Genomic DNA, 18947 nt, shown 5'->3' on the forward strand with positions numbered 1-18947 from the left:
AGTTCACGACCTAATTTTCATTTCATTGAGTCTTGAATTTGAATCCTGAATTCTGAGAGAAAGTTGTATAGTAGCAGTTAACATTAGCTGACTATTTAATACCATAGCTGACTATTTAATCTAGTAAGTCTATAACAGTGCCACCTACTTGTCCTATAGTACATCATTTCATTCAGTTCTCTCAGTAACCCTGCATATAGTATGTTGTCATCCCTATTTTATAGGTGAGAAAACCAAGGGAACTATTTGGTGGAATAATGTTTCTAAAATTGTGGATCCTCCTGTGGGGCTTTGTTGTAAATATATCATTGAATATATCACTATGGGGTTCCTAAGTCAATGAAATTGATTAGAATTTAGAAATCTAAGTGAAATTCAAGGAAAACAAGGTGGAAATAAAATTGTAGTGAGAGACTTAATGACTAATTAAGTAGGTTTAAAAAATTAATGCCGTGGGGCTTCCCTGGTGGCGCAGTGGTTGAGAGTCCGCCTGCCAATGCAGGGGACACGGGTTCATGCCCCGGTCTGGGAAGATCCCACATGCCGCGGAGCAGCTGGGCCCGTGAGCCATGGCCGCTGAGCCTGCGCGTCCGGAGCCTGTGCTCCGCAACGGGAGAGGCCACAACGGTGAGAGGCCTGCGTACTGCAAAAAAAAAAAAAAAAAAAAATTCCCTAAATTAGCACTGTCCAATAGAAATATAATGAGTACCACATATGTAGTTTAAATTTTCTGGTAGCCATGTTAAAAGAAAATAAGAAAGAGGTAGAATTAATTTTAATAATATATTTTATATAACCCAGTATATCTAAATGTCATTATAACATGTAGTCTATAAAAGTTATAAAGATACTTTATGTTCCTTTTTTCTATTAAATCTTCAAAATCCAGTATATATTTTACACTTAACATATCTCAATTCACACCAGCAACATTTCTTTTTTTTTTTAACATCTTTATTGGAGTATAATTGCTTTACAATGGTGTGTTAGTTTCTGCTTTATAACAAAGTGAATCAGCTATACATATACATATATCCCTATATCTCCTCCCTCTTGCGTCTCCCTCCCACCCTGCCTACCCCACCCCTCTAGGTGGTCACAAAGCACCGAGCTGATCTCCCTGTGCTATGTGGCTGCTTCCCACTAGCTATCTGTTTTACATTTGGTAGTGTATATATGTCCATGCCACTCTCTCACTTTGTCCCAGCTTACCCTTCCCCCTCCCTGTGTCCTCAAGTCCATTCTCTACATCTGCGTCTTTATTTCTGTCCTGCCCCTAGGTTCTTCAGAACCATGTTTGTTTTTTGTTTTTTTTTTAGATTACATATATATGTGTTAGCATACTGTATTTTTCTCTTTCTGACTTACTTCACTCTGTATGACAGTCTCTAGGTCCATCCACCTCAGTACAAATAACTCAGTTTCGTTTCTTTTTATGGCTGAGTAATATTCCATTGTATATTTGTGCCACATCTTCTTTATCCAGTCATCTGTCGGTGGACGCTTAGGTTGCTTCCATGTCCTGGCTATTGTAAATAGAGCCGCAGTGAACATTGTGGTACGTGTCTCTTTTTGAATTATGGTTTTCTCAGGGTATATGCCCAGTAGTGGGATTGCTGGGTCATGTGGTAGTTCTATTTTTAGTTTTTTAAGGAACATCTCTTTAAAAAAATTTTAATTGAAATATAGTTGATTTACAGTGTTGTTAGTTTCAGATGTACAGCAAAGTGATTCAGTTATACATATATCTATATATCTAAGTATATTCTTTTTTTACATTCTCTTCCATTATAGGTTATTACAAGATATTGATTGTAGTTCCCTCCCACCAACATTTCAAAGAAGTATTTTACTAGCCATATTTATCTAGTGGCTACCATCACTGGATAACTCAGTTTTGAGGTTTCCAATTTTTTTTACTCCTGAATCCTAAGGACCTCTTGTTAAACTGTTCTTGAGCAAACTTATCCCACCATCTCAAGAAGTTGGTAATAAAAGTTTTAGATTATGCTGTATCAGTAGTGAGGCTATGGTTGCAGGCATAGGTGAAATCTGATTCTCCTGAGTTCTCCTCAGTTTCAAGTTGAAGAAAACGTATTTATTTTAAATATTTTCATTATTAGAATAGTAATACTCTCTCGGTATGCACATTTTGGAAGATCTAGAGGTGAAAAGAAAAACTACCTGTGTTACTTATGAACAATGAAATATTCAGCCATGAAAAAGAATGAAATCTTGACATTTGTGACACCATGGATGGACCTTGCAGGCATTATGCTAAATGTAATAAATAAAAGAGAGAAAGTCAGATACCATATGATCTCATTTATATGTAAGGTCTTAAAAACAACAACAGCAGCAGCAGAAATTGAACTCATAGATAGAACAGATTGGTAGTTGTCAGAGTCAGGGTGGGGCGAGGGGGCGAAACAGATACAGGGGGTCAAAAGGTACTGACTTCCAGTTATAAAAAAGTAATGAGATTTAATGTACAGCATGGTGACCGTAGTTAATAATACTGCATTGCATATTTGAATATTACTAAGAGAGTAGATCTTAAAAGTTCTCATCACCAGAAAAAAAGGTTTTTGTAACTGTGTATGGTGATGGGTATTAACTAGACTTACTGTGGTGATCATTTCTCAGTATATACAATCAAATCATTATGTTGTATACCTGAAACTGATGTAGTGTTATATGCCAGTTTTAACTCACCTGAGTTTCAGCCATCCAGAAATAATACTGGTAATATTGTAGTGAATTTTCATATGCTATGTTGTATACGTTTTTCTTATGGTTTTGTTTATTTTTGGTTTTCATGTGATTATGAGTGTCTTCATAATTCAGCTTTTAACATGAATATTTCTGTTGCAATGTTTTTATTTTGTATTATTTTTAAAATTTATTTATTTATTTTTGGCTGCATTGGGTCTTGGTTGCTGCATGCAGGCTTTCTCTAGTTGTGGTGAGCAAGGGCTACCGTTCGTTGCAATGTGCAGCTTCTTATTGCGGTGGCTTCTCTTGTTGCGGAACACAGGGTCTAGGCACGCGGCTTCAGTAATTGTGGCACGCGGGCTCAGTAGTTGTGGCGCATGGGCTTAGTTGCTCCGCGGCATGTGGGATCTTCCCGGACCAGGGCTCGAACCCGTGTCCCCTGCATTGGCAGGGGGATTCTTAACCACTGCGCCACCAGGGAAGCCCAAGATGTGCTTCTTATAAACAACATTTAGGTAGATTTGTTTTGTAAGCGCCTGTCCCAAAGGTCTCTCTTAATTTAAAAAAAAATATATTTTTAATTTATTTATTTGGCTGTGCTGTGTCTTAGTTGCGGCACGCGAGATCTTTAGTTGCGGCATGCAAAGTCTTAGTCGCGGCATGTGGGATCTAGTTCCCTGACAGAGATAGAACCCGGGTCCCCTGCATTGGGAGTGTGGAGTCTTAGCCACTGGACCACCAGGGAAGTCCCGCCAAAGGTCTCTCTTAAAATAGAGAACTTTAACTTATTCACATTTATAGTGGTAATTGATATGTTTGGAGTTGGTCTTCTTCCTGCCTTCTGTGCATTTTATTTCTGCCTTTCCTTTTTTTTTTTTTTTTTTTGCGGTATGCGGGCCTCTCACTGTTGTGGCCTCTCCCGTTGCGGCCTCTCCCGTTGCGGAGCACAGGCTCCAGACGCACAGGCTCAGCAGCCATGGCTCACGGGCCCAGCGGCTCCATGGCATGTGGGATCTTCCCAAACTGGGGCAGGAACCCGTGTCCCCTGCATCGGCAGGCGGTCTCTCAACCACTGCGCCACCAGGGAAGCCGCTGCCTTTCCTTTCTTTAGCCTGATTTTCTTTGATGCATTTTTATCCCTCGTGGTCTATATGTTTTATATATTTTCATTATTCAACTGATAACCCTAAAATTTGTGTTGAAATATAACATTTTAGTACTAATTTCTATTTTTTTTTAAATGATACTATTTCTCTTATTCCTTGGGTATAACGAAAAAATGCACAGCCTCTAGATCAAGACAGCTTGTGTTTGGATCTTGGCTTGGCTTTGCTACTTTTTGACTGTGACCCATTTGTGCCTCCATTTCTCCATTCTTAGAGAATAATAACAGTACATACCTCACTGGGACGTTGCTAAGTTTAAATGTGTTAATATATATAAAACACAGAACAGGGCCTGGCATATTGTAAGGACTCGATAACTGTTAGTTATTATCATTATTAGATGTCAGTTATTAACAAAAGCTTGAAACTATGTTAATTAGCATAGTTCTCGTGGGTCCCATTTGTTGATGCATACCTGGTCCTTAATCCGTATTTGCTTTCTGTATGTTTTAAGAAATTCATCTTCATGCTTTTTACAATTCCATGTTTATTATTCTGTATTGTGTGTTGGGTGCTCTCTAGTAAAGACTCAAGTCTGTCTTCTGTTCAGTTGAGTTTTCTACTTTTATTTATTTTTTTATTTTGGCCACTATCTGTTTATTCCCTCTCTTTCTCCCTTTATCCCCTCTTCCACCTTCTGGATAGGTTCGACCAAAAATACTAACATCTTGGATGGTGTCATGGGTATCTAAATGCTTTAATTACATAGTGTGTGTGTGTTTGTGTGTGTGTAAGTGTACTTTGGGTGTGAGAGGTAGTTTATCAGTCAGAGTTCTCCAGAGAAATAGAACTAATAGGAGATTATTTACTGTGTGTGTTTTTCCCACACTGCCAAGCAATTCTTCAACACCAGTTGGGTGTCCCACAAATTTAACTCAATTCAGATACTGTCTACCTGATGGTAGTGTCAGGTCCCACAGGTTAAGGACTCAGTCCCACAAGACTGCTCCCACTCCAGGGTTGTTACCTTTGCTTTTCTGACCAGCTGCCTATAAATCAGAGGTTCCAACAACCCCCTCCCCCAGTTCAATTAATCTGCCAGAGCAGTTCACAGAACTTAAGAAAACATTTTGGTTACTACATTGCTGGTTTATTATCTGGTTTATTATAAAAGGATATAACTTAAGAGCAGCCAGATGGAAGAGGTGTATAGGGCAAGGTATATGGGAAGGGGCATGGATCTTCCATGCCCTCTCCAAGCATGCCACTCTCGCCAGATCGCTACATGTTTACACACTCAGAAGCTTTGCAACCCTGTCCTTTTGGGGGCTTATGGAGGCTCTGTTATCAATACATAGGCATGATTGATTAAATCTTTGGCCACTGGTGATTAATCTTAATCTCCTGCCCCTGTCTCCTCCCCAGGAGGTCAGGGGTGGCACTGAAAGTTCCAGCCTTCTAATCACATGGGTGGTTCCCCTAGCAGTCAGCCCCCATCCTTAGGTTGCCCAAAGGCTTTCTAAACATCACTTTTTTAACATAACAAAAGACGCTTTAAAAATTACTTTGGAGGGGCTTCCCTGGTGGCCCAGTGGTTGAGAGTCTGCCTGCTGATGCAGGGGACGCCGGTTCCTGCCCTGGTCCAGGAAGATCCCACATGCCGCGGAGCGCTGGGCCCATGAGCCATGGCCGTTGAGCCTGCGCGTCCGGAGCCTGTGCTCCGCAATGGGAGAGGCCACAACAGTGAGAGGCCCGCGTACCGCAAAAAAAAAAAAAAAAAAAAAAATTACTTTGGAAATTCCAAGGCTTTTAGGAGCTCTGTGCCAGGAATAGGGATGAAGACCAAATGTATATTAATATAAATCACAATATCACATATTATAGGTTTATTTCATTTCAAGGAATTAGCTTATATGATTGTTGGAGCTGGCAAGTCTGAAATCCACAGGGCAGGGCAGGCCACCAAGTTGGAAGCTCTTGGAGAACCTGGTTCTGCAGTCTTGAGGCGGAATTTCTTCTTCCTCAGGAAATATTAGTTTTGTTCTTACTACCTTTCAAATGATAGGATAAGACCCATTCACATTATTGAGGATAGTTTCCTTTACTTAAAGTTAACTGATTTTAGGTATTAAGTACGTCTACGAAATACCTTTACAGCAACACCTAGATTAGTGTTCATTTGAATAAGTGGGGACTGTAGCCAAGTCAACACATTAAACCATCATAGACGGACATATAGTTTCAGGATAGATTGTCCTTGCCCATCAGCCTCTTGAAATTAAAAAAGAAAAAAGTTACTATATGTAATACTACATGGAAATTAATAATTATCCAGATATTTAGTAAAATATAATTTTAGAGGTATACAGTGCTAACATGAGGTCAGCTTATGCATATATAGATCATACTGTAAAAGTTTATGGGTCATTTGTTGACTTTTAAGTGAAAAAAGCCTGTAATGCCAGTACTAGAAATGATTGTTCCTGGAATAGCCAGCAAAAACTGATAGCCACACATTGTCTGAAATATGTTACGTATGCAAGAGAAACCTATTTAAAAATGGAAGAGAACAACATTAAATGCTATCCATTTATCTGCTTGGTTACCAGTAACTTTAAAAGTCGTTTAGACTTTAACCTCTGTTTATCACACTTTTTGTGAAATACTTAATAGTTTAATGCTCAGATATGAAGACCACATGCTCACTTCAACTAAGGCATTAATGAAAGAGGATACCGAGCTTACATTACATCTTTGTTGGTGAAACCGGGGGGTGAAGGAAAAGGTAGGGACTGGAATAGAAATAGATTGGTAGGTGAGGCGGTAAGATTCATAAGCAGCCTATCACTACGGGAGAGGGTCCTTTTGTGTTGATGGCACCAAACAGGGCTGCCGTTTTATATTAAGAATCATAAATCGGAAAAAAGATGTAGCACAAAATCCCAATGGTTTTTCATTGTAGTTATTGAGAAGCATGACAGTGTACTATATATAGACAGTTAATATTGAAGAATAAAATAAAAGGCCACAGAATGTTTTGCTATTAAAATTAAAGCATAACTTTTAACCAGGATAGTATGGTGTGGTAAATAATGCGCCCTACTAGTCAAAAAATTTAGATTCTGTCCCCAATTTTGCTACCTATATTAGCCCTTCTTTCTCTTTTCAGGGCTCAGGTTAATTGTGTCACATTTCCTGAGGTAGAAACTGTGTGGTTATATTTCAACTCTTGTTTCTTCCCATTTAATTAAACCCTACCTATTCTCTCTTTTCTGTTCTCTTTTCCCCTCTCCATTGCCTTAATTTAGGCCATCATCTCGTCCTGATGTTTTGATAATCTAGTCAGCATTCAGCTGCATCACCCCTTGCATGTACCCACCATACTACCCCACCCAATCATAAATAAAAATCTTCTGTTTCTATGCTGCCACCAGACTTGTTTTTATGAAACAAACTTGATGTTTCATGTTACTTTCCATTGCCTAAAATTGCTTTGTCCTAACATTTGGGGGTTAAGAGTGCATGTTGCGTATTGTAGATTCAGAAGAAGTCCTGCATTAAAGAAACCTGTTTAACTTAGGTTTACCAACATTTCCCAAATGCATTTGGTACTCTTTCTTGGTATGTCTTGTAATGTGTCAGAACAGTGTTCTATGTGACACCATTTCGGGAAATCATGGACTTTTACAAGATAAGTTTAAATTCCTTAGCTTGGTCAGGTTTTTGCTGCAACCGACATTTTTAGCTTCATCTCCTTCCCACCTTATACACGTACACCAGCACAGTCATTCGCGGGACACGTATTGAGGATATACTCTCAGCCCAGACGCTGCAAAGATCAAGGAGCCATTCTAAGTTGCAAATAGTCTTTATGAAAAGTCCTGTGATAGTATTTTTAGATACATCTACTTTGATAAAGTGTCTTCTGAAAACGCTGAGAGTTTTCAGGATGTTTCTGGTTGCAAGTAGCAGAAAGGCCTACTTTAGTGAATAAAGATTTATAATCTTTCATAAGAGGTAGGGCATTTCCAGGTCGGTTGATTCAGTTATGTCATCAAAGATCTCTTTGCAACTCTCAGACCAGTGCCCCTTATGGCCCCAGTCTCGAGCATCACATGCGTCCTGGCCAGTATTCAGCAGCAGAAGAAACAGTTTCTTTCTTTCTTTCTTTTTTTTTTAAAAGATTTATTTATTTATTTAGGCTGCACTGGGTCTTAGTTGAAGCACGCAGGATCTTCGTTGCGGCATGTGGGATCTAGTTTCCCCACCAGGGATTGAACCTGGGCCCCCTGCATTGGGAGAGTGGAGTCTTACCCACTGGACCACCAGGGAAGTCCCAGAAACAGTTTCTTTCAGATTGTCTAATGTTTCACTGGCCAGAGTTGTGGTCACACGCCCATGCCTAAATCAGGTACTGGAAATGGGACCTCTGAGATTGGTTTAGGCCAACCATGATTCATTCCCTTGGACTGGAGATAGGCCTACTTTTCTTCTATCACAGGATAGATACTTGAACCAAATAAGTGAATATTGTTAGCAAGAAGAAGGGAGTTTGGGAATGGCTGGTAGACAGCAGACAATACCTGCTACTTAACTCAGTCTTGAGTGATGGGGAGGAAGTTAGAGTAGAAGGAAACTACTTTTGGATAAAGTGGTTTCTAAACTGAGTTTTGTGGATAGGGGGAGATTAGTAGGAAGACTTTCCCTTATCCTTCTAAGCTATCCTCATTGCTGCTTGTCCTTTCTTTTTTTAAGAATAGTAAACATGGGCTTCCCTGGTGGCGCAGTGGTTGAGAGTCCACCTACCGATGCAACGGATGTGGGTTTGTGCCCTGGTCTGGGAAGATCCCACATGCTGCGGAGCGGCTAGGCCCGTGAGCCATGGCCTGGAGCCTGTGCTCCGCAACGGGAGAGGGTACAACAGTGAGAGGCCCGCGTACCGCAAAAAAAAAAAAAAAAAAAAAAAAAAGAATAGTAAACATGTTTAACATATTTCCCTAGGAATTTGTCTTCACCTTCTATTAAAAGGAACATGTAGCAACTGGTTTAGTTGAATGAAACGTGTTCTGTGAGATAAAGGCCGTGTAGGAAACTGCTAATCACTGTTTTAAAATGACAAACATCTTTTGATGTCCCATACTTCAGTATTAACTTTTTTTTTAACTTTGGAAGATACAGTTTACAGCCTAAATGATACTTTTGTCTCTCCCTTCCCTCCCTCACTCCCCTTTCCTTCTTTCTTTTCCCTTATCTTTTCTTCCTCTCCTCTCTCTCTCTCTCTCTCTCTTTCTTTTTGGAATGGAACTTAAGTACATCTTTTGGTTCTGCCTTATCTTGTCCTTCTGATTTTAGAGGTGAAGATGTAGAAGTCCAAAAAGGTTAAATGATGTGCTTGATATTATTTGGCCTGTAGAGCTAGGTTTAGAATTGGGGTTGTTTAGGGAAATGAGTTGCAGCTGTAGTGGAAAACCAAGGAAAATGTGCTGTTAAGATGCTGGAGACAATTGTCTTTGATCTTTTTAAACCCTAGAGAGCCTGATATGTTTAGAAGGGATTAAAATTGTTTCTGTTAGGGTTAGTGGGTTATTATAAATTTTGTGGATGTCATAAGTAGCACAGTATATAGTAATTAAGTGTCAAACTTGGAAAAGAAATCTAGAAATGTCAGTAATAGAATTTTACTATGTTTTAAAAAAATTATGAACATATAAAAAAGGTCTTTCTTGTATCTGAGAGAAAAAGAGACAATTACTGCATGAATAGTGAGGCCCATCTGGAAATTTTTATGTGTATATACAAAATTTTAGCAATACCAGGATGCTCATATAAATATTGGTTCTTTGTAACGCTTATGTGATAAGAACTTCTTGTACAACACAGTCCTTAATTTACCTGAAACCTAGATCTGTGCTTTTCTGTAGTTCCTGGTTTAAGTTTATATTTGGCCAAGCAAGTAAACTCTCAAGCAAGAGTTTATATTTGCTTGAGAGGGCTTCTTCTTCTTCTTTTTTTTTTTAAAAAAAAGGTACACTTCATGCATAACCTGCCATAAAATGGTGAGCCATTTTAGTTTGTCAGGTATTTATTAATGATTTACTTTGTGAAAGATACTGAGGAGGGCAGATAAAAGTGTCTGTTTTTGTAGTTTATTTAGCACAGAGCATTGTACTTAAGTATATAACATTAACTATTAATATGATTGATATGTCCTTTCCTGATAATTTTCTCTCCATTTATAATTTTAAATTGGGAGAATGTTTGTTGTTTTCAGTCTTTGTATTTTTTATACATATGGCAATACAAGAGTCAATTATTAGTCCAGGTTTAAATATACATCATAATATCCCATTTCGGGGCTTCAGTGAGGAATAGCAGTTTCATTCTGCTCAGGACTTTAAGCCAGACTGAGCACAACAGAAGAGAAGAATTATGGGATTTCCCATTACACGAAACTGTCTGTCTGCTTTTTCGCCACTGAGGCCTAAGGACAGGAACTTCCTTAACTATCTCGGTAATACTGAAACACTGCTACTTCCTACCCCCCAAAAGTGGGAGACTTTGTCAAGGAAGTTTTCTGGAGGAAGAAATTAGCCACATGAAGCCCAGGAGGGAAAAACGCAGGTTATAGGCTGAGGAAGAGCAAAGATCTAAAGGTCAAAGAGCTTGGTGCAAAACTATAGTAGTCTTAGTTCTAGTTAATAAAACTCTTTTTTTCTATTTTTGTAATTTTGTTACTCTTGTAAGAAAAAAACATACAAATAGGAGTACATTTACATTGTTTAATATTAAAGCTATATGTAAATGTTTACAGCAGAACCTGAAAGTTTCTTCTTGCCCCTGCCTTCCTGATTTCACTCCTTTGCCCAGAGGCAACTATTTCATATATTTTCATGTGCTTCCAGTTCTCCATGCCTTTACACAAATATATATTCACATTTATTTAATTAATTAATTTATTTATTTTTGCGATACGCGGGCCTCTCACTGCTGTGGCCTCTCCCGTTGCGGAGCACAGGCTCCGGATGCGCAGACTCAGCGGCCATGGCTCACGGGCCCAGCCGCTCTGCGGCATGTGGGATCTTCCCGGACCGGGGCACGAACCCGCGTCCCCTGCATCGCCAGGCGGACTCTCAACCACTGCGCCACCAGGGAAGCCTCTATATTCACATTTTTTAAAAAAATTGTAAACATATTGTTCTGTGACTTGCTTTTTTATCCTTAACTTTACCTCGTGGAGGTTCTGTGGAACTCTGAGGAAAAGAGACACAGTTTGGATTCAACTGCCAGCTAAGCCATTAAAGCCTCTGTTTTCTTCATTTGTTAAGATGAGGATAATGATAGCATGTACCTTTTAGGGTTATTACAAATACTAAATGAGACTACGTATGGCCTCTCTAGCATGGTAACTAGTTCTTCGTATACTAACATATAGTAGCTACTATTATTAAGAAATAAGGCCAGGACACTTCTGTATCATCCTTTTATAGCTAAGAAGTAAACTTGTAGCAGTAGAGCACAGTCAGCCCTCTACATCTAAAGAATAAAATCTCTAGGGGGTCTAGCAATGATGGCTGTTGCCAAATGGTTAAAGAGCTGTGTCATGAAGAATGAATGAGACCTTTTCTTTGTGGTTTTTAGAATCATTGTGATACCAAATTGTTAGCTGTCTATGGAAGAACTTTATAAAGCAGATCTTGCCAAAGTTGGATGACCTGAAGAGTCTATATAAAATTATGAGGGAGAATATATTATTATATTGGTCTTCCTGTCATCTATTAAAATGACACATGCACAAAAGAACTAAATAGTAAACTTAGGATAAAAATAAGGATAGTATTTCTTTGTTCAGTGGCTAGTAAACATTGGAACTAATTATTGCAAGTACAAAGAGAGGCTGATAACAGTTCTTTAAAGGATTTAGATGAGTGATAGTATGGCTTTAGAACTCTCTCCATAATCTTTTCTAAAGGAAATGGACCATTTCTTCTTACTATGTATATGGTTTGTTGTTGTTTGTTGGCACTGTCAGAGACAGAGCACTGGATTAGACAGACCATAGGTTTGACTACATATGGCAGTTTTTAAATCCATTTGATGATGGTTTGTGTTACTTTATTAACTTGCCATCTGCATTTTTTAAAAACAGCTTTGAGATAACTCACGTACCATCCAATTCACCCATTTAAAGTATAAAATCAAGTGGTTTTTAATATATTCACAGAATTGTGCAACCATCATAACAGTCAATTTTCGAACATTTTCATCACCCCCAAAAGAAACCTCTTTTCTCTCCAACCCTCCAGCTGTGGGCAACTACTAACCTACTTTCTATCTCCAGAGATTTGCCTGTTCTGGACATTTTATATAAATGAAATAATACAATATGTGGCCTGTTGTGACTGGCTTCTACTTAGCATAATGTTTTCAATCCATATTGTATGGATGAATCAGTACTTCACGTATCAGTATGTCATTCTTTTTTATGTAATATCCATACAATGAGTAATATTTCAAAATATGCGACATTTTGTTTATCCATTCATCATTGATATTTGTGTTGTTTCCACTTTTTTGGTTATTATGAATAATGTGGCTATGAACATTAATGCCACTAGTTTTTGTATGGACATATACTTTGTTTCTCTTGGGCTCATACTGAAGATTGGAATTGCTAGGTCATAAAGTAACTCAATATTGAATCTTTTGAGGAACTGTCAGTCCGTTTTCCGAAGTGGTAGCACCATTTTACATTCTTATCAGCAGTGGATTAGGGTTCCACTTTCTCTGTGTCTTTGTCAACATTTGTTCTTGTGTATCTTTTTTATTTTAGCCTTGAATGGATGTGCAAACCTCAGATCACTGGATTTTATTCAGAGTAGTAATATAAGTTTTCTTTTAACCATAAATTTAAGTTTTATAAGAAGATGGATTTTTGAGGAAACATTAGGTTAAAAGAAAAAAAGTTCGTGATATTATTGCAGCAGCCCTAATGGTGGTATGGAAATGATCAGAGTTTAAATGGTTTCAGTGGCAACTTTAGATAATCTACCTATATGCCACACGCTTAGTTATTGTCCCATCAAAGGCAGTTTCTATTTCTGCTTTGTAAGATGAAGATAATACCACCCGTACCATCTTCTCTTCAATTCTACTATCCAACCTTTATTATATGTATTTTAAATTATCAAGATGAGTAATATTAACCTTCTGTCTCTGCTTTAAAAATGTCTAAAAGTGAAAATCAAGTATTTATGACCGTCCATATCTCTCTCTGAGCCATGTAGTATGGATACAGTTCCTTTTTGTACTAATGTGTACTGCTTTGTTTTTCATGTAGTTTCCAGTTGCCTTGATGTTTTTCTTAGCACATTTTCAAAGTCTTCTTTACATTGTCCTACCTGATATATTGAGTCTTCCTTTCAGAGTTTTCTATACCCCTGCTCTGGACTTGGTGCTCTCTAAGTATGCTGCACAACTGTGTGTGGCTTTTGTTTGTTTTCCTTAATGGATTGAATATGTTTCCTGAATCCCTTGTGTTCCTCTCTCTTTTTTTAAAATTTGTCAGTATAAGACAAATAGAAGAAAGTATGGTAATAAGTTTGCTAATAAGAAAGTATGCATTATGGTAAACTTCGAATTCTGGGTTTGTTTAGGATTCTGTTAATATCGTTTTTTTCTCCTTGGTACTGCTGATATTCCTCCCCACCCTCTGGATATTGTTTGGTTTTGTAAACTTACAGGAATGGGTGTCCTTTCTGTTAGTTTTGTTTTTACTTTTTCTCACCATCCATTGTGTTGGGTTGTTTGTTAATGGACCCTTGAAATGTTTCTCTGCTTTGGGGAATGTTCTAATTTCTACTCCTATTTTTCCCTGTTCTCTTTTTTCTGGGGCATATTTATTTGTATGTTGAAACTCATGTTATGACTCTGCTCCTCCCCCACCCCCACCTCCTTATCTCTGCCACCAACCCCTTATCTGCTTTTTTTTTTTTTGGCTGGGTCTTAGTTGCGGCACATGGGATCTTCGTTGCCGCGCAGCACGTGGGATCTTATTTCCCCGACCAGGGATCAAACCCATATCCCCTGTGTTGGAAGGCGGAGTCTTAACCAGTGGACCACCAGAGAAGTCCCCCTTGTCTGCTTTTTTTTTTTTTTTTTTTTTTTTGCAGCACGTGGGCCTCTCACTGTTGTGACCTCTCCCGTTGCGGAGCACAGGCTCTGGATGCGCAGGCTCAACGGCCAGGGCTCACGGGCCTAGCCGCTGCATGGCATGTGGGATTTTCCTGGACCGGGGCTCGAACCCGTGTCCCCTGCATCGGCAGGCGGACTCCCAACCACTGCGCCACCAGGGAAGCCCCTGTCTGCTATTTTGATTTGGCATTTATTTTTGCAAGAGTTCATTGAATTTTTATTTTGATGAGCATATCTTTAATTTCTAAGAGTTACTTCTAGTTCCCTGCCCTTTCATTTACAGTTTTACTGTTTTATAGTCACAGTATTTGTTAATGTACTCTAAAAAATTTTTTTAAAAGAAATTATGAAAATATATATTTACATGAAATGAGAGAAGAAATCACAAGTTACAAACTTAAAAGATCTAATTACCAAAAATTATCACAAAATCCAGGGGAAAAATTTTTTATTAACTATCTGACATAGTTTTAAATCCTTCCCGCCCTGCATTTTTGGCTTCATCTTCTTCGATCACCTTTTCATTTGGCAATGAATTTGTGGTATTGTATGGAGAGAGAGTAATAAAATCATTCAGCTTTTCTCTAGCATTCAGATTTCTTGCTGGGTGGCTGTCAATTTTCCTACCCAGTCACCTGCCTCCCACATGTGTGGCATGCAGTGGGGCTATAAACACAAGTTTGGAAGATCTATCCTTGTTCAAGAAAGAGCCAAAAGAAAAAAGCATGGGTGTAAGAAGAGAATCAAGAAGAACCATGCAGGATCCAAAAGTATAAGTTAAAATGCCAACATATTCAGTAAGATACATGGAGACTTGGCTTTTGGCACGAGAGAAAGAGAATCAGTATTTTAAGAAGGGCTGGAGAAAGCAATTCAAGAAAACAAGAGCAGAATATAAAACCACGTTGAACTTGGTAAAAAAAAAAAAAACTGATGCCATGGAAAATCAAATTAGTGACAAGGAGGTTGCTTTCAGAATGCAGATGAAATAAGAAAGACAAAAATAATGAGAAGTGAATTCAGAGAAGAGAGAAAGAATTTATGGATAATTGAGATTTCTAAGAGACCAATAACTGATAGACTACAAGACTGAGTTAAAAACAAAAAAGTTATTTGTATACAGACAGATAGAACTTACTTCATTCTAGTAAAAAACCAAGAAGAGACCCACATCTTACACAAAGAATCTAGCAAAATAATTGAACTTTAAAGATTGGGAGAAGGGCAGTTTATAAATATCCATGTAGAGAAATACTGTTACTAAAGATCTAAAATCAGACTCTTCACTCCAATATTAGATGCCAGAAGACGATGGCATGTTCTGTGTTTAAAGGAACTGGAGTATTGAAACAAGAATTAAGGCATCAAGGGCTTCCCTGGTGGCGCAGTGGTTGAGAGTCCGCCTGCCGATGCAGGGGACACGGGTTCGTTCCCTGGTCTGGGAAGATCCCACGTGCGGCGGAGCCTGTGAGTCCAGAGCCTGTGCTCCGCAACAGGAGAGGCCTCAACAGTGAGAGGCCCGTGTACCGCAAAAAAAAGGATCAAGAATTGAAGCCATTTTATTTATAATGACTGACAATATATATGAAATTGTTAAAAATGTAAGCATGGCTGTAAGGGGAATTTATGATGAACAATCTCTGAAATCAAAAAGCAAGCAATGATCAATCTCCAGATAACTTCAGCAAGAAGTAGGTAAGGAAGGTGGTAAACACCTTCAATCATAAGGCACTCCAAAGATCCTGAGTCGAGATATAAGTTAAAGAATGTTGTTGGGCAACTAAAAGTAAGCACCGATAGAATTAAATAAGGGTATCTTCCAAACCACTGGGAGAAGAAATGAAAGGAAAATAATTCAGTCATGTGTTGGGTTGAATCATTGGTCTATATTCAGTCATTATGACTGACAAACATGACAGTTTTATTTGGTTCAGTCTTATTATATGGTTAATTGTATTCAGCATTTTTTTTTTATCCTGGAGCACACACTCCCCACTCTCATCCCCCTTTAAGTTTCTCAAGTGCAGGTGCCTCCCCTTCTTATACTTTGGATTGTTTGTGCTTTAGCATAGTACTTAATAACCCTGTATATAATTTCAGTAAGAATTGGATTTTGCAGAGCTGACATTAGGATGAATAACATATTGGTTGATACTAGAGTTCCATTATGATTGATTATAGAGATGCCTTTAACATGTTGCTAAAGCCATGATATGAAACAAATCTGATTTTTTTTCAAATTTTTTTTTTTTTAGAAATAAAAGAAGGCAATGGTAAAAACCCTTTACTTAATTTTCAGTTACTCTTTGAATATAAGTCTGGACAGGTAGGGGATTGGAACTGATCTCTCATGTCAGAGTTTAAAGATTAAGACTGAGGAATTATATTTGTTTTTAAATGAAAGTATTATGTTTCTACATAAACTAAAACTTCATTGTCAAGGTGGGTAGTAAATAAGAAGATAGTTTTAAAGCAGCAACTAATTTCTTTTTTGCCAGAAAAACTTTCAAGCCAGCTGAAGGCCAAATATAAAATGCAGTCAGATCTAACTTTTAAAGTTAGGTGGATATGTTCAATAAATAAGATGTCTTCCATAGTATCCATATTTTGAAAATTATGAACAAGATTTAGCTAAAAGGAAACATGCATATTCTTTTCCCTCTGATTAAGGAGCAGCTTCTAAAAGCATGCTAATTCAAAGGTTAGTTTTCTGTATTGCAAACTATAGTTAGATACATAATGCTTACTTTGAAAATCCATAGTTATTGCTACTAATTTGACAAAGGGTATGTGTTTTATTTAGTCAGGTACACTCTGTTGGGATAGGAAATTAGTTCATTTTAAAAGATCATCAGCCACAAAAAGTAAGATTTAGAAAAGGTTCAGAGGTAGTAACATTTATATAAAAATCAAGGGACTTCCCTGGCGGTCCAGTGGTTGGGACTCTGCGCCTCCAGTGCACAGGACGTGGCTTCGATCTCTGGTCAGGGAACTAAGATCCCGCATGCTGCCAAAAAAAAAAAAAAAAAAAAATCAGAATATATAAAACAGTACAGTATATCATTCATGAATGTGTACATATGTTGTAAAACTATAAAAATATACATTGGCATGATAAATGCCATATTCCAGACAGTGGCTAGCTATGTGGAGGGGGAAGGAAGAACAGTATTTTTATTTCTTACAAAATAATCTAAAGCAAATATGGCAAAACATTAAGATGTGACAAGTACAGAAGGTGCATACATAGATATATGTATATTTTACATCTCTGTATTCTTTTAAAAATTTATGTAAAGTTTTAAAATATTTACATTCCCTGTATACCCACTGATCATGTTGTTAACAGTGATTTTTTAAAAAAGAGATACATTAAAATCAATTCATTGGGTGAAATGACAGTTGGATTAGGTTATAATAATAATAATATTAATGCAAACACTAGTCTAGTTCCTAGTTAAACTTATGAAGAGATCGGTATTGAGGTAGAATTATTTACTTACCTTGAAAATAAGAAAATGTGAAACTTACAACTTATTTTTTTCTCTTATTTAGGGAGTTGATAAAGGTGATCAGTAGACATTATTTTTCTCTTAAGTGTAAAAGAACTATATACACTATCTCATATATTTCAACATATACATCACGTACTTACCTAGTATAGGAAGTAGAAACATGGTTTATACTTTTTGAAGTTCTCAGTGGGCTTCTCCCCAGTAGCCATCCCCCTGCCTCTCCCCTACCTTGAATTGAATTTTGTACTTCATTTTCTTAAGTGTCAAGAACAGGGTTCCACAAAAATCCAGTAATGTTTAGACTTGTAGGGGGTTGGATATAGACAGCATCAGTTTACTAAAATGTACCATTTTGTAAGTGTATATACAGTTGTTAAGTTCGTTAACAGTGTGTTGTGCAATCATCACCACCATCTATATTCAGAACTTTTTCATCCTCCCAGACTGCGAGTCTGAACTTACTAAATACTTACCTCCCCATTCTCCCCTCCCTCCAGCCTTTGATGACCTCTTTCCTACTTTCTGTCTCTGAATTTGCCTATTCTAGGAATCTCATATAAGTGGAGTCATGTATTTGTCCTTTTGTGTCTGTATTGTTTCACTTAGCATAATGTCCTCATGTTTCATCCGTATTATAGCATGTATCAGAACTTCTTTTTTAAGGCAGAATAATATTCATTTTACATATTTACCAGGTTTTATTTTCCATTCATCTGCTGATGGGCAGTTGGGCTGTTTCCACCCTTTGGCCACTGTGAATACTGTTGCAATGAACATTGGTGTACAAGTTATCTGTTTTAGTCTCTGCTTCAGTTCCTTTGGGTATAAACCTAGGGGTGGAATTGCTGGGTTATATGGTAATTCTGTGTTTAGCTTTTTGAGTAAATGCCAAACTTTTCCACAGTGGCTGCACCATTTTATATTCCTACCAATAATGCACAAGGGTTCTAGTTTCTCTGTATCTTTGCTAACACTTGTTAGTCTCTAAGTTTTTTTGTTTTTGTTTTTAACAGTAGCCTCCTAATGGATTTGAAGTTCTATCTCGTTGTTAGACATGTTTTAAAGGAAAAAAAATGATGACAGTTAGCGTGACTTAAATTATTAAAATATTACTTGCATAGGTAGAAGAAGACTTCAGGTAGTCTGTTCCACTGCAGTGTAAAAATGGCCAAATGTGAATTATATTCGGGAGTAAGTATAGAGGAATAAATCGCTATGAATGGAGTATCTGACATAAAAATTATGTTCTTTGTATAATTATTTTCACAGTTTTAAAAGCTCACATGCAGTATGTTGAATCCTGAAAATAACTCTTAGCTAGTCAAGAAAGATGGTGTTTCCATTTTACAACAAGGAGAAACTTATGTCAGTTTCTTTAGTTATAGGCATGTAGAAGAAGAGATGAGTATGCCATGATAGG

At 37.7% G+C, this 18947-nt stretch overlaps 1 protein-coding gene across 28 annotated transcripts in view; it reads left to right on the forward strand.

The window, feature by feature from the left end:
* WNK1 (WNK lysine deficient protein kinase 1) overlaps positions 1-18947 on the forward strand; it is a 135895-nt gene that overhangs the window by 29536 nt on the left and 87412 nt on the right. The gene's annotated exons all lie outside the window — the stretch shown is intronic.

The sequence above is a fragment of the Lagenorhynchus albirostris genome, chromosome 11 (genome assembly GCF_949774975.1).
Source record: "Lagenorhynchus albirostris chromosome 11, mLagAlb1.1, whole genome shotgun sequence".
In the NCBI taxonomy this organism is placed as follows: domain Eukaryota; kingdom Metazoa; phylum Chordata; class Mammalia; order Artiodactyla; family Delphinidae; genus Lagenorhynchus; species Lagenorhynchus albirostris.